At 42.5% G+C, this 13,514-nt stretch overlaps 1 protein-coding gene across 2 annotated transcripts in view; it reads left to right on the top strand.

The window, feature by feature from the left end:
* dlgap1a (discs, large (Drosophila) homolog-associated protein 1a) overlaps positions 1-13,514 on the top strand; it is a 648,178-nt gene that overhangs the window by 439,909 nt on the left and 194,755 nt on the right. For both annotated transcript variants that reach the window (XM_055634211.1, XM_055634209.1), the window contains exon 5: positions 10,833-10,914. The gene's annotated coding sequence lies outside the window, so the exon portion shown is untranslated. The remainder of the gene's footprint in view (positions 1-10,832; positions 10,915-13,514) is intronic.

The raw sequence follows: 13,514 nt of genomic DNA, 5'->3' as shown, positions 1-13,514 counted from the left end.
TCAGTGGAGACTCAGTGGGCCGAAGGGCCTGTTTCGGCTCTGTATCTCGAAACTCAACTAGGCTAAACTAAACTAACATTCTCGTAAAAGTGTCAGAAACCATGTCAGATTTTTTTTTTAACCTTCATCCGAAATTGCTAAAGTCAACTATAGGTCAATCACAGCCCTCTACACGGAACCCAGGAGTAAAAAATAGGCCCTTTCATACTCATTATTGCTCAGTTTCCCATATTTATTAGCTGTGCCGTTTCCAGTCCATTTATTTTAAGTGAGGATCGTGCCCTGTAAAGCTGAGTTTTAATTAAACCATGACATTCACACACAGAGTCAGAGTCATTTCAGCTCAACAGCATGGAAGAGTCTGCCAAAAGGAAAAGAAATAGGCCTTGGAGTTCCAGCAAGGAAAGCCAAATGTAGTTATAACAGTCGTTAAAATGGCCTACTACCAGGTAGCCTCTGAGGCACTGGGAATTTAGACATACTTGCTCCAAATTGGAGTGAAGGAGGTCTCTAGAGGACATTCTTAATGGTAAACAGCTCTATTTGCAAGGTCTACAACAGAACCTATTTGGCAGAGGTGATGACGGGTGGGACGTGAAGTGCAACCAAAGACCAAACTCCAAATTTTCTTTCATTCTCTGATACTGGTAGATAAATCAGCCAATACCGAGTTTGAAGGTCTTTCTGAATCTACATAAGTATTCTGGGTTTTGATTAAATTAGTTCTTTTTATTTTCTCTGTGTTGATAACAACAAGTGGCAACACGATGGCACTGTGGTAGAGCTGCTGCCTTACAGCACCAGAGACCCAGTTTCAATCCTGAATACAGGTGCTGTCCGTAGGGAGTTTGTACGTTCTCCCAGTGACCATGTGGGTTTTCTCCGAGTGCTTCGGTTTCCTACCACGCTCCAAAGACGTGCAGGTTTGGAGGTTAATTGGATTTGGTGGAAAAATTTGTAAATTGTCTCTGCCTACCCTGGCCAACTATTGTGCAACTATTATCAGCTCCACAAAAAGTTTTCTATACAAAAAAATTTCTATTCATGGCTTCTCAAAATCATTGTAGGTCTCTCCCTGACTGAACCGCAAGGAAATAAAATTGCAGCCTGCTCAACCTTTCCCTACAGCTCGACCCTTCCAGTCCTGACATAATCCTCATAAAGATGTGTAGGAAAGAACTGCAGATGTGGGTTTAAACCAAAGATAGACACAAAACGCTGGAGTAACTCACAGGCAGCATCTCAGGAGAGAAGGAATGGGTGACATTTCGGGTCGAGACCCTTCTTCAGACTCAATGGGTGATGTTTCGGGTTGAGACGCTTCTTCAGGCCTCATTAAGATTTTGAGTTTCTCTATCCTTAAGAGAGCCAACTCACATTAGATTCAGCTAATATTCATCAGGCCCCAAGAGCTATTTTAGGGATTCAAATGCCCCTTTTAAATCAGCTTCCGTTTAAATAAGGTGCAATATGTTCAATTTATGTTTTGACTGTAGAAAACAATCACTCTTCTTGCTTATTTCAGACACATCGTATTTATCATCAATTGTGCTTGGAAGAGTTCAGTGGACACTTGCTCACATGGTTATAGAGTTATACAATTAACTCATCTATGCCAACCTAGGTAACTATCTGAGCTAATCCAATTTTCCCGCATTTGGCCGATTTCCTTTCCTGCCCATATACCTAATTAAATATTTTTTCACACCGCTTTGTGAAATGTTGCTTCTGAAGTTCCCTAACATTTTTCCCTTCTCATCTTTAATCGTTGTCCTCTATTTTTAGACTCCCCTCCCCTGAAAAAAGACTGTGATCATACACCTTATCCATGCCCTCGTATTGAATGTACCTCTATAAAGACAGTTTGCCTCTCCTCTCGTTTCGCTCTCCCTTGCTCTCAGTCAGAAGAAGTGTCTCGACCCGAAACGTCACATATTCCTTTTCTCCAGACATGCTGCCTGACCCGCTGAGTTATTCCAGCAATTTGGGTCTATCGATAAAGTTGCCCCTTGGCTTCCTGTGTTCCAATCCAGTCTCTCCTTATCACTCAAGCCCACTAGTCCCAGTAACATCCTTCTGAATATTTTCCCTACCCTTTCCAGCTTAATGATGTCCTTTATGATTAATTTGTTCTAGAATGAATAAACTTCCCCACTTGTTTTGGTCAGTCTGCCTATTACCAAAAGTTCTGAACATTCTTTCCCCCGACCATCCTGCTGTAGCCAGGATGTGATCTAAAGGCACGTCCATTCTTTTGGCCGTCGACGTGGATGCTGCTCTGGTGGAGGGAGATTTGTACATGTTAGTGTTTATCCCAGCAGATTTTAGCACCTGCTTGAGCCATCTCGAAATGGTTTGGCTCGTCACCCGACCATAAGGTTTTTTATGACTGACCCATAAGGCTTTTTCACTCCCTCGAATATTTTTGGTTGTGTCTATGTAGGACAGTAGGTGGGTCATGGCACATAACCATGGTTCTGGCAGGTAAGTCCAGAATTCCGCGACTGGATTAGGTATTCCTGGTCTGCTCTGTTTGATCATTCCCTGGATAACGACAGAGATCTGGTCTGGAGCTGTGAGCATGCTGGCCAGTCACAATAAGTGTAGTGACTGGACCCTCTGTGCAGATACAAGTGCCATCAACATGAGTGTTTTGAGCATAGATTGTTCCAGGTTGAGGGATCTGGCTGGTGGCCATCCCCTGAGGTATGTCAGGACCACACTGACATCCCATATATTGGTGTACCTTGGTCTAGGGGGTTAGAGTTGCAAATACCCTTCATTAGTTTGACCACCAGCGGGTGGGACCCCATGGCATGTTGTCCTGGAGCTTGTTTTAAAAAGACAGACAGGGCACTTCTAGCTGTGTTGATGGCTCTGTAGCTGAGTCCTTCATCGTGGTGAAGGTTCACCAGGAATTCCAGTACGTTGGTAACTGTAGTGGTTGAGTAGGTGGTCCCTGTATCCAAGCAGTACTTCTCCCATTTTTTGATGCTGGACAAGTACTGTTTTCTTGTGGATGGTCGACATGGTGGAGGGATGTCGTGGAGTAATGGGAACCATGGCTGTGTAGGCCAGTCGGGTACTACCAAAATACCTGAAGCAGAGTCCATTTGTATTGTGCGTAGTACACGGCTGATGAGGCAGAAGGGAAGAAATGCATAGAAGAAGAAATTTCCCCAATCCAGCGCAAACACATCTACCGCTGCTGCCTCAGGGTCTGGTTCCCAAGCGACATACATAGGTACCTGGTGATTTAGCCTTAATGCAAATAAGTCGATATCTGGCGTGCCATTTTTTAATTTTTTTTAAATTTTTTTATTGTTTATTAATCTTTGCAAACACTTTGGGGTTTAACATCCATTTCAATCAATCAATCAATCAATCAACCTTTATTGTCATCTTGCAAGCAACAGTTGTACAGTGCAAAATGAAATGCGTTTCCCGGTGAATAGCGGAGCATTTGGTGTTGTCATTAAATTTGCGTGACCTGGTGTCTGCCACTGTATTTAGCTTACCTGGTTGGTAAGTTGCTGATAGCCAAATATGTCTTTCGACACACCATTGCCAAATTGTGTTGACCAATTTGTTGCATGATATCGATTTTATGCCGCCCATATGGTTAATGTAGGCCACCTTTGTCTATTTGTAACCGCACATGCAAGTGATGCATATTCGATGCATATGCTTTTAAAACCATAAAAGGCACCCAACATCTCTAGATAGTTAATGCCCAGTGTAAGTAGTAATGATGACTCTAGGTAAGTCCATCTACCACCTGTGCTGGATATGGAGTTAGTCGCTCCCCAGCCTTGAGTACTGGCATCTGTTTGGATAGCTAAAGTAGGGTTAATGATGATGATAGGGCTGAAACTATGCCAAACATTTTCTGCCCACCACTGTAGTTCTGATATTGCTTCAGTGGGTAATTTCATGATCCGGTCATGACCTGCATGTCGTTTTAGTGCCTGTACCTTTGCTCTTTGTAAGTTTTGATGGTGCAAAGGTCCAAATTGTGTAGCCGGAAATGCTGCTACCATTTCCCCAATTACTCTTAATACTTGTCGAATAGTTGGTCGCTCGTTGACCATTAAATTGTTGCATGATTGTGCCAATTCAGTTGTTTTGTCTTTTGGCAAAGTCACAGACATGTGGGCTGAGTTAATTGTGAAGCCCAAGTAGTCCATGGTTGTGGATGGCTTCAGCTTAGATTTATCTGGATGTAAGACAAATCCCAAGGTTTCGAACAACTGGTTGGTAGCTGACACAGCAGACATGCCAATTCCATGGTCTTGCCTACTATTAAGATATCATCAAGATATGCCATGACCATATGTTTTTGTCTTATTAATATTGCCAGGGCTGGTTTTAGTATCTTGGTGAATAATCTTGGGGCTGATGTTAACCCATTGGGTAATGCTTTAAACTGCCATTATGCCCCATCCAGGTAAATTTCAGGTATCTGCGATGATCCTTGTGAATGGGTACTGAATAGTAAGCATCTTTGAGGTCAATGCATGCCATGAAGTATCCTTTGGAAATCAGTTGTTTGGCAGTAACAAATGTTTCCATTTTGAAATGTACATACTTAACAAAACATATTTAGTGAAGTTAAGTCAATGATGATGCGACACCCACCATCTTTTTTAGTTTTAGTGAATATATTTGACACAAATTCCAAGGGTTCATGTTTTGTTTTTTCCCATGATACCCTTAGTGATTAGTCTCACCAGTTCAGCTTGTCCCTCTTGTTTCTCTTTAACTGAGAGGGAAAAGACCCTCTGGGGTGGACGTTGAACTGGTGGCAATTTTTCTAGTATAAATTGTATTTTGTATTCACTAATGCTATTGAGTCACTCGTGTCACTCGTGATAGACTCCCACGCTCCCTTAAACAGGTGTAACTTCCCCCCTGTTAGTATTGCGCCCCTATTTTCTATATGCTGGTAGGAACCAGACCCACCTACCTCCATGGTTATGGGTGTTTCTTCTGTCCCTTCCCAGACCAGCGAGTCTTGCGCGTTGTCTGACGTGGCGGTGATGTTGGGGGGCGACGCATTTTCCATGGGGTCCGCTCTGGGCTTTGGTCTAAAAAAGACTTTGGGTGATAAAATGTGGACGCCGAGCTTTCACCAGTTCCATATGGTAGACGTCGACTGGTGGATGCGATGGGGTGCTGCCGCTTGGGTATTGTTGTTTTGGGTTTGCTCGTCCCGGGGCCTGCCCTCATGAGACCAAAAGTTTTAGAGGCTTCTTCCATATTCTTTACTTTTTAGTGAGGTTTTTGCCAAAGAGCAGTGTGTCTGGCTCAGTGGCTGGGGTTTTGCACAACCCCGCGAATTTTGGATTTAGGGCAGGTCTTATAATTTATTTACGGAGGTTATTTATCTCGAACTGCATGTTTGTACAACAGTGCAAGAGTGTTTTGTTGGTTTGTGGTCATCTCCGTATTGTCTACAGAACGAGCAATGATGTGATGGCTGACGTCAGGAGCCTGAGGATCCACTGCAGTATCAGCTCCTGGTTCTGAATATTTGGCCCGATGTGCCCCCAGATTTGGCTGGTGACAACCGGCACTTTGAGGGACTCACAATTTTCTGGAGCTGTGTACATTTTTAAGGCTCCATTAACCACCTGCTCCTGTAGGGGCCTGTTGGAGAGGTGGTTGATGCTGGCCGCTAGTTTAGGCTCTAATGGCCTTCCTGCACGTGGGGCTGCCACGTAGCAGTCCACCACACCCAGCAGCTCTTCCTGGTCCTGCACCCCTTGCATACTCCCGACTTCTTCAGCCAGCGTCCCCTCTTCCTGACCAGCCCAGTCCTGGTCACCAAAGCTACCCTCGGGTAAGGAGGAAGCGATGGCCAGTGCACAAGGCACTGTGGAGGGAGTGCCTGAACTCCCCCTGCGAGACTGCTCCTAACGCAGCGCGTCTCGCTGGACCACCTGCTCCAGGAGCCGCTCCACGCGGCTCAGGCGGCTGTCTCTCCCCCGTGCGGGTGGAGAGACGTCCCCGTCTGACAATTCAGAAGCCACTGGCCGGACGCTTCTTCGGTAGCTTTACATCCAGCCCGCTGCTCAGGCGCTAGCGGGACTGGGCTCGGCACGGTGTCGGGGTAGCGGAGCGCCCGGTAAGCGGTCCTACCGCCTGTTGCTGCCCCCCCCCCAGATGGAACGCTCCTCCATTGGAGTTGAGCGGGGGACAGGTTTATTCAAGAGCCTGTGTTCTCTGCCTGTGAAACAAAGCAGAAGACTCTCCTGTGAAAGAAAACCAGACCTCAGGGTACTTACCTGACGGTCCGTTCTTTCACCCTGTAGCGGGAGCGCCTGACTCCCGATGCGGCCGCTGTTGCACTGCTGAATGAAATGCCGCACATGCATGCTGAGCGGGCTCTTCACGTAGTCACTCTCGTGACACCGAAGTAAAATTTATATTATGCTCACTTATTTGCGATGTTTTATTTAAAATAAAACAGCGAAGAAATTATAGATTGTGCACTGTGATCAGACAGATTAATTACATGTATTCCCCTCTCACAATTTCTATCCAACTGTGGTCTAGATTTCCTTCCTTCCTCTTTCGGTTTCATGCTTATTTACTCCACATGAGCCGCCAACAACGTTTTACTTGTGCTGCGCTATTTAACCTTCAATGACAACTCAAAATGTTTGAATAACAGTTGTAAGGTAGTTGGTGACGTGAGCCGTAACAGTTTTTAGCAGAGAGTACGACATGAGACTCACTGTGTAACATTAACCCCAATAACAGACGTCGGTATCTTAAAATTAGCTTCAGGTTTATTATTGTCGTGTGTATCAATGCATGGTGAAAAGCTTTGTTTTTCATGTTATACAATCAGATGAGAGAATTCCACACATAAGTACATTCAGGTCAAAGTCAAGTATAATAGGTGGAGCAATGTGGAGCAAGATCCAGAGTGCAGAATATACTATAATTCTCAGCATTGGAAAGCATCGGTCCCATAAACAAAATTTCAATGTTCCTTTTTAAAAATATATATTTTTATTGGTTTTTTTTCCAAAAACAAAACAAAAATAAAACATAAAAAACAGGGCAAAAAGAATAATGATAAACATAACAATGGTATTGATACATAGGGATCAGGATTACATTAATAACAGGCATAACCTAATATGAGACCAGTGTCAAAATACACAATGAATATAGACCTCCCGGTTTCCATGTAAATATAGTTAAATCTTTAAGAGGAAACTTATAAATGTTAAAAAAAAAACACAAAGATAAAAAGAAAAAAAGAAAAAGAAAAAAGGAAAAAACCAAACCCCCTAAACCAAAGGAAAAAAAGATGAATCAGACAGTAACATAACTTATGGAAAGACCATTCAGAAGCCTGAGGGGGGGGGGGGGGGGGGGGGGGGGGGGGGGGGGGGGGAAGAGGTGTTCCTGCATATGGTAGTGGGTGCATTCAAGTTTCTGTATCTTCTGCCCGATGAGAGCAAAAGGAAGAAGTAATGAGTTGGCTGGGAAAAGTCTTTGATTATGATGACTGCTTTTCCAAGGCAGCGTGAAGTGTAGATGGAGTCAGTGGTGGGGAGTCTGGTCTGTGTGATGGACTGTTGCAATCCTCAACTCTCTGCAATTTCTTGCAGCCTTGGGCAGAGCTGTTCCCAAACTAAGCTGCAACATAACCCGACAGTAATCGTTCTATGGTGCATCTGTAGAGGTTTGTGTGAGTCTTTGGATTCATGCCGAATTTTCTCAATTTCCTAAGGTAATAGAGGCTTTGTTGCTACTTCTTAGCTGTCACATTAATGTGGTAACATTTGAAATAAAATGTATTGAAAATCTTTCCCCTTTCATCATTGGCCTACATAACATCTGGAAAGAAAGTTGATCTTATAAATAGCATTTTTGCAAGGTACTGAAATTGAGATAATTATTTTTGGTCATTATTTATTTTCTATGCAAGAGAAAGAAAAAACTCATGAGTTGGAAAGAGCTGCAGTAGAGAGGGAGAAGTAAGTGCAATCTCCATTAAAATAGAGCTCAGTAGAGTTTTGTAAAATATGATCAACATCACCAGCTTCCTTTCATCACGAGCTGGCTAATTCTCATCTAGAAAGTGACATAAAATCTACCATTAAAATCAAACCTTCTGAAGGTCTTCTTGAAACTGAAAGAGTATCCATGAAGTGTCAGCATTCTGTTTCCAACAGCGTGATTAACAGCTCAATGAAGACTCGGGACTTTGTCTTCTGTTCACAGTTTATTGGATTGTAACGATAATTTATCACACTCTTCCCTTGTACTGTTCAGTCTTAAACCTGCTGCCAAAATGAGTGAAGAAATCGATTCCTGGTAATCTCTAACATTCTACATTTCTTTCACGGCTATGCAAATATCTCCAAATATTAAGTACGCCGCATTACTCTTTGTAAACTCAAAGAAGATAAATTTATCTTTCTTAATGTGACACTGCTGCAGGCAAGGGTGAGAACAAATACACATTAAATAATGAAAGTAATATTTCTGTATCTTGGCATTTCCTTAGAATCTTGTTTATCAATTATGGTTCATAATTCTTTATTTTATTGAGAGGAAAAAACTCGAAACCTATGAGATGGAAATGAGAGAAATAAGATGCAAAGACTATTTAAATATTTTTATTGTTAAGATAATAATTATTCATTTGACATTCTATAAAAAGCTTTAAGCATTCAGAACCTCCAAGCTATTGCTACATCTATCTATTTTTATACTGCCACTTCATTGTTGTTTGGTGATTTAGTTTAGTTTTAGTTTAGGGATACAGAGCGGAAACAGGCCCTTCGGCCCATCGAGTCCACGCTGACCAGCGATCGCCACACATTAACACTGCCCTACACACACTCGGGACAATATTACATTTATTCTAAGCCAACTAACCTACAAGCATGTACGCCTTTGGAGTGTGGGAAGAAAAACGAAGATCTCGGAGAAAATCCACGCAGGTCATGGGGAGAACGTACAAACTCCGTAAGACATTTCTATGCTTCTCTTTCCATCTTTTGAGGAGTCCTCTCGGATACCTTTTTTTAATTCATTTTCCAGGATGAAGTGTGGTTGACAACACTATTATTTATTGCTTATTACTAATTCCCTTAAACTGAATTGCTTGGTAAACAGTTTGAAAGTAGATTGCAACATTATGTCTCGAGTCAGTCTGGATGAGATAAAGATGGCAGATTTCCTGCCCTCAACCTTATTAGAGTACCAGTCTGAAGAGGTTTTTCAGGAAAGATCTTCAGAGAAATGCACTCCCCGGAATATGAAGCTTTTGACTCTCTCCACCATCGTCACGTCAATGTTTGGGGGTCCCCGTGCTTCCTCTTCCAAAGTCCACAAATAGTTCCTTCGTCTTACTGACGTTGAGAGACAGGTTGTTGTGCTGGCACCATTTGGTCAGTCGGTCGATCTCACTGTTCACGATGCTATACTCATACTGACTCATAGAAACATAGAAGCATAGAAAATAGGTGCAGGAGTAGGACATTCGGCCGTTCAAGCAGGCACCGCCATTCAATATGATCATGGCAATTCGTCCAACCATGGTGATGTCATCAGTGAACTTGAAGATGGAGTTCATACTGTGTCCAGCTACACAGTCATGAGTATAGAATTAGTAGAGCAGGAGGCTGAGCATGCAGCCTAGAGGTTCTCCCAACATATCGTTATTAAGAAAGAAGTGTTGCTGCCAATTCATACAGACTGTGGTCTGTTCATGAGGTAGAGATGGGACAAAGCCTGGCAAGTGATAGGTGGACACAAGCAATGGTGGTTGGGGTGGGGGGGGGGGATGGGGCAGGGAGGTGATAACACATTGACTAAGTGAATATAGCCTGATGCAATGTACATTAGCCAAATTCTGTAAGTTGTGTTCTGGGATACATGTACCTTGAAGTGATGCAATTTAAGTGGGTTCAATTGTCGTGACCATCTATGTTGTTATTAATTGTGTAATATAAAATGCCAAATACAACTCATATTGAAAACTTTACAGGAAATGCAGACTGATGATTAACTGCAAATATTTCTAGTGTTGGTAGTGCTTTCCTAAAGAGAAAGTAAATGAACAAAGCAGACATTGTCTATATATGACAAATCACTTTTTAATATCATATTAGCTGACAACTCATATTTCTACAGCTGTTATATTATCAACAACGACAATGTGCTGTTGATAAATGTCAACTGTTTTTCTTTAATATTTAATCTGTATGTATTTCTTCTAAATCATCATTTTCTGAATGTTAACGAGGAAAATTTTAATCCATGTTTTATTAATTCATTTGCTCAAGAACCCTAGGAGTAGCTGGAGTGTTATATGCTTTGTTTAGTTTATATATACAGCGCGAAAACAGGGCGTCCGACCCACCAAGTCTGCACTGACCAGCGATCCCCGCACATTAACACTATCCTACACACACTAGGGACAATCTTACATTTACACCAAATCAATTAACCTCTCAAACCTGTATGCCTTTGGAGTGTCACAGGTCACGGGGAGAACGTACAAACTCCGTACAGACAAGCACCCTCAGTCAGGATCGAACCTAGGTCTCTGGCACTGGAAGGCAATAGCTCTATCGCTATGCCACCATGCCGCCCAAGTTTCAAGGTTTTTTTAAAGTAAATTTGGCATTATTCTTAAATGTTGATAATTTAGGTTATCTCTGTATAATGGATGTTCTTTCATGAATGAAAAATGACTTCCCATTTAGATTATTATTGCATCAAACATAATATGACAAAACTAGGAATTACCTAAAAGTGAGTACTGTATGACTGAAGCTCTGTTTTCCGTTCTCCTAAAGGAAAAAAAAAACCCCCGTCAGATATTCCCATTTCAAGACTGTACATGCTGATACACAGCTTGGCTGTAAAATCGCATAATAGGTGAGTTTACAAAATTATTCACAAGCATTGCCGTAGCCAACCGTAAATGGAATGCTTTTCGTTGTAGGTGAAAATGTAATCTTTATTGTGAATGTTTTCTGTGAATATGATGATGCAAGGTAACAACTTAACACAGATACTGATTAGTGTCTATTCCAAGTACCAGCATTAATTAACCCTTTTGGGAGTTTGAATGTCTCACCTATGAAATGCAATCATGCACTATGCTTCATCAGTAAGTTTTATTATTATCTTCAAATTTATACAAAGACATGCAGGTTTGTAGCCTCCCTATTGCTGCCCCCTAACGTGTCGGGAATGGTTGGGTAAATGGAATTACATAGAACTAGTGTGAACAGGTGATTGAAGGTCGATGTGCACTTGGTGGGCAGAAGGATCTGTTTTCATGCCATATCTCCAAACTAATTAAACTAACCATTGATCACACACTGGATTCATGAGTCATGTGATGTCCAATTAGTTTTGATTAATTAGTTTGGTTTAGTTTAGTTTAGAGATACAGCTCTACCGAGTCTGCACCGACCAGTGATCCCCATACACTAGCCCTACCCTAGGGCCAATTTACAATTTTTACCAAAGCCAATTAACCTAAAATCCTGGACGTCTTCAGAGTGTGAGAGGAAACCAGGGCACCCAGGAAAAACTCACGTGGTCACAGGGAGAACGTACAGACTCCATATGGACATTTAACCCATATTATCATTTTGTTGTTATATATTATATGCCCATATTGTTATCTTTCCATTTGTTGTTATGACTCAAGTGCAGATGACACAGTGAACTGCTACAGAATGAGGGCATCCTGACCTCGACCAGGGCACTGAGTATTGAACCCCATGAAGTGCCACTTATTGCCCCACACCAGCTCTCTGCTGGGAGGATAAAATTCACACTGGTTCCAGTACAAAGTGCTGTATCTACAATCAGTGCCACAGTGTACACAGTGCTCCTTACTAAGATTACATGAAAAGCATTGGTCCCTGAGCACACTTTGGATATTGCCCTTTACTGTGAACCCTCTCTCCCCTCCCACAAACCAATCTACCCTCGCCCAAACACACATGCACACGCACACAAGTCTGTAGAAGCAGACACAAAAGGCCAGACTAATTCAGCAGGTCAGGCAGCACCTCTGGAGAAAAGGAATACTGTAGGTGACGTTTCAGGTTGAGACCTCGTCTAAGCATACCTATCTGAAACATTATCTGTTCATTCCCACTGTAGATGCTGCCTGACCAACTGAGTTCCTCCAGCACTTTGCGTTGTGTTCAAGATTCCAGCATCTTCAGTTCCTTATTTCTCCACACACACTTCTCTCCTTCCTCGTATTTTCCTGTTCTGTGTGCCCTCTGCTCATTTTTCCAATCAAGAAGAAATTTGCCTTCTGCTGTGTTTGTGCCTGAAAATAAACATTTTTCCAGACGTCTGAAAAATCTAAAAAATAAATTCCTTCACTCACTCGAGAAAGCACCATACACTTGTACAGAAAAAGACACAAAGTGCTGGAGTAATTCAATGGGTCAGGTAGCATCTCTGGATAGAAGGAAACAGGGAGTAGAGAACACAGGGAATTATAGACTAGTTAGCCTGACATTGGTGGTGGAGAAGATGCTGGAGTCAATTATAAAAGATGAAATAGTGGCACATTTGGATAGCAGTAGCAGAATCGTTCCGAGTCAGCGTGGATTTACGAAGTGGAAATCATGCTCGACTAAACTTCTGGAATTTTTTGAGGATGTAACTAGGAAAATGGAAAAGGGAGAGCCAGGGGAATCAATGTAACTGGACTTTCAGAAAGCATTTGATAAGGTCCCACATAGGAGATTAGTGGGCAAAATAAGAGCACATGGTATTGCGGGTTGGGTGCTGACATGGATAGAAAATTGGTTGGCAGACAGGAAACAAAGAGTAGGGATTGACGGGTCCTTTCAGAATGGCAGGCAGTGACTAGTGGGGTACCGCAAGACTCGATGCTGGGACAGCAGCTATTTAAAATATATATTAATGATTTGGATGAAGGGATTACAAGTAACATTAGCAAATTTGCAGATGACACAAAGCTGGGTGGCAGTGTGAACTGGGAGGAGGATGCTATTAGAATGCAGGGTAACTTGGACAGGTTGGGTGAGTGGGCAGATGCATGGCAGATGCAGTTTAATGTGGATAAATGTGAGGTTATCCACTTTGGTGGCAAAAACAGGAAGGCAGATTATTATCTAAATGGTGTCAAGTTGGGAAAAGGGGAAGTACAACGGAATCTTGGGGTCCTTGTTCACCATTCACTTTAAGTAAGCATGCAGGCACAGCAGGCAGTGAAGCAAGCGAATTACATATTGGCCTTCATAACAAGAGGAGTTGAGTATAGGAGCGAAGAGGTCCTTCTTCAATTGTACAGGGCCCTATTGAAACCACACCTGGAGTATCGTGTGCAGTGTTAGTCTCCAAATGTGAGGAAGGACATTCTTGCTATTGACGCAGTGCAGCATAGGTTCACTAGGTTAATTCACAGGATGGCGGGGCTGTCATATGCTGAGAGAATTGAGCAGCTGGGCTTGTATACTCTGGAATTTAGAAGGATG

The sequence above is a fragment of the Leucoraja erinacea genome, chromosome 4 (assembly GCF_028641065.1).
Source record: "Leucoraja erinacea ecotype New England chromosome 4, Leri_hhj_1, whole genome shotgun sequence".
Classification (NCBI taxonomy): Eukaryota; Metazoa; Chordata; class Chondrichthyes; order Rajiformes; family Rajidae; genus Leucoraja; species Leucoraja erinaceus.
Note: the sequence above shows the minus strand (reverse complement) of the source record. Positions and strands in the feature narration are given on the sequence as shown.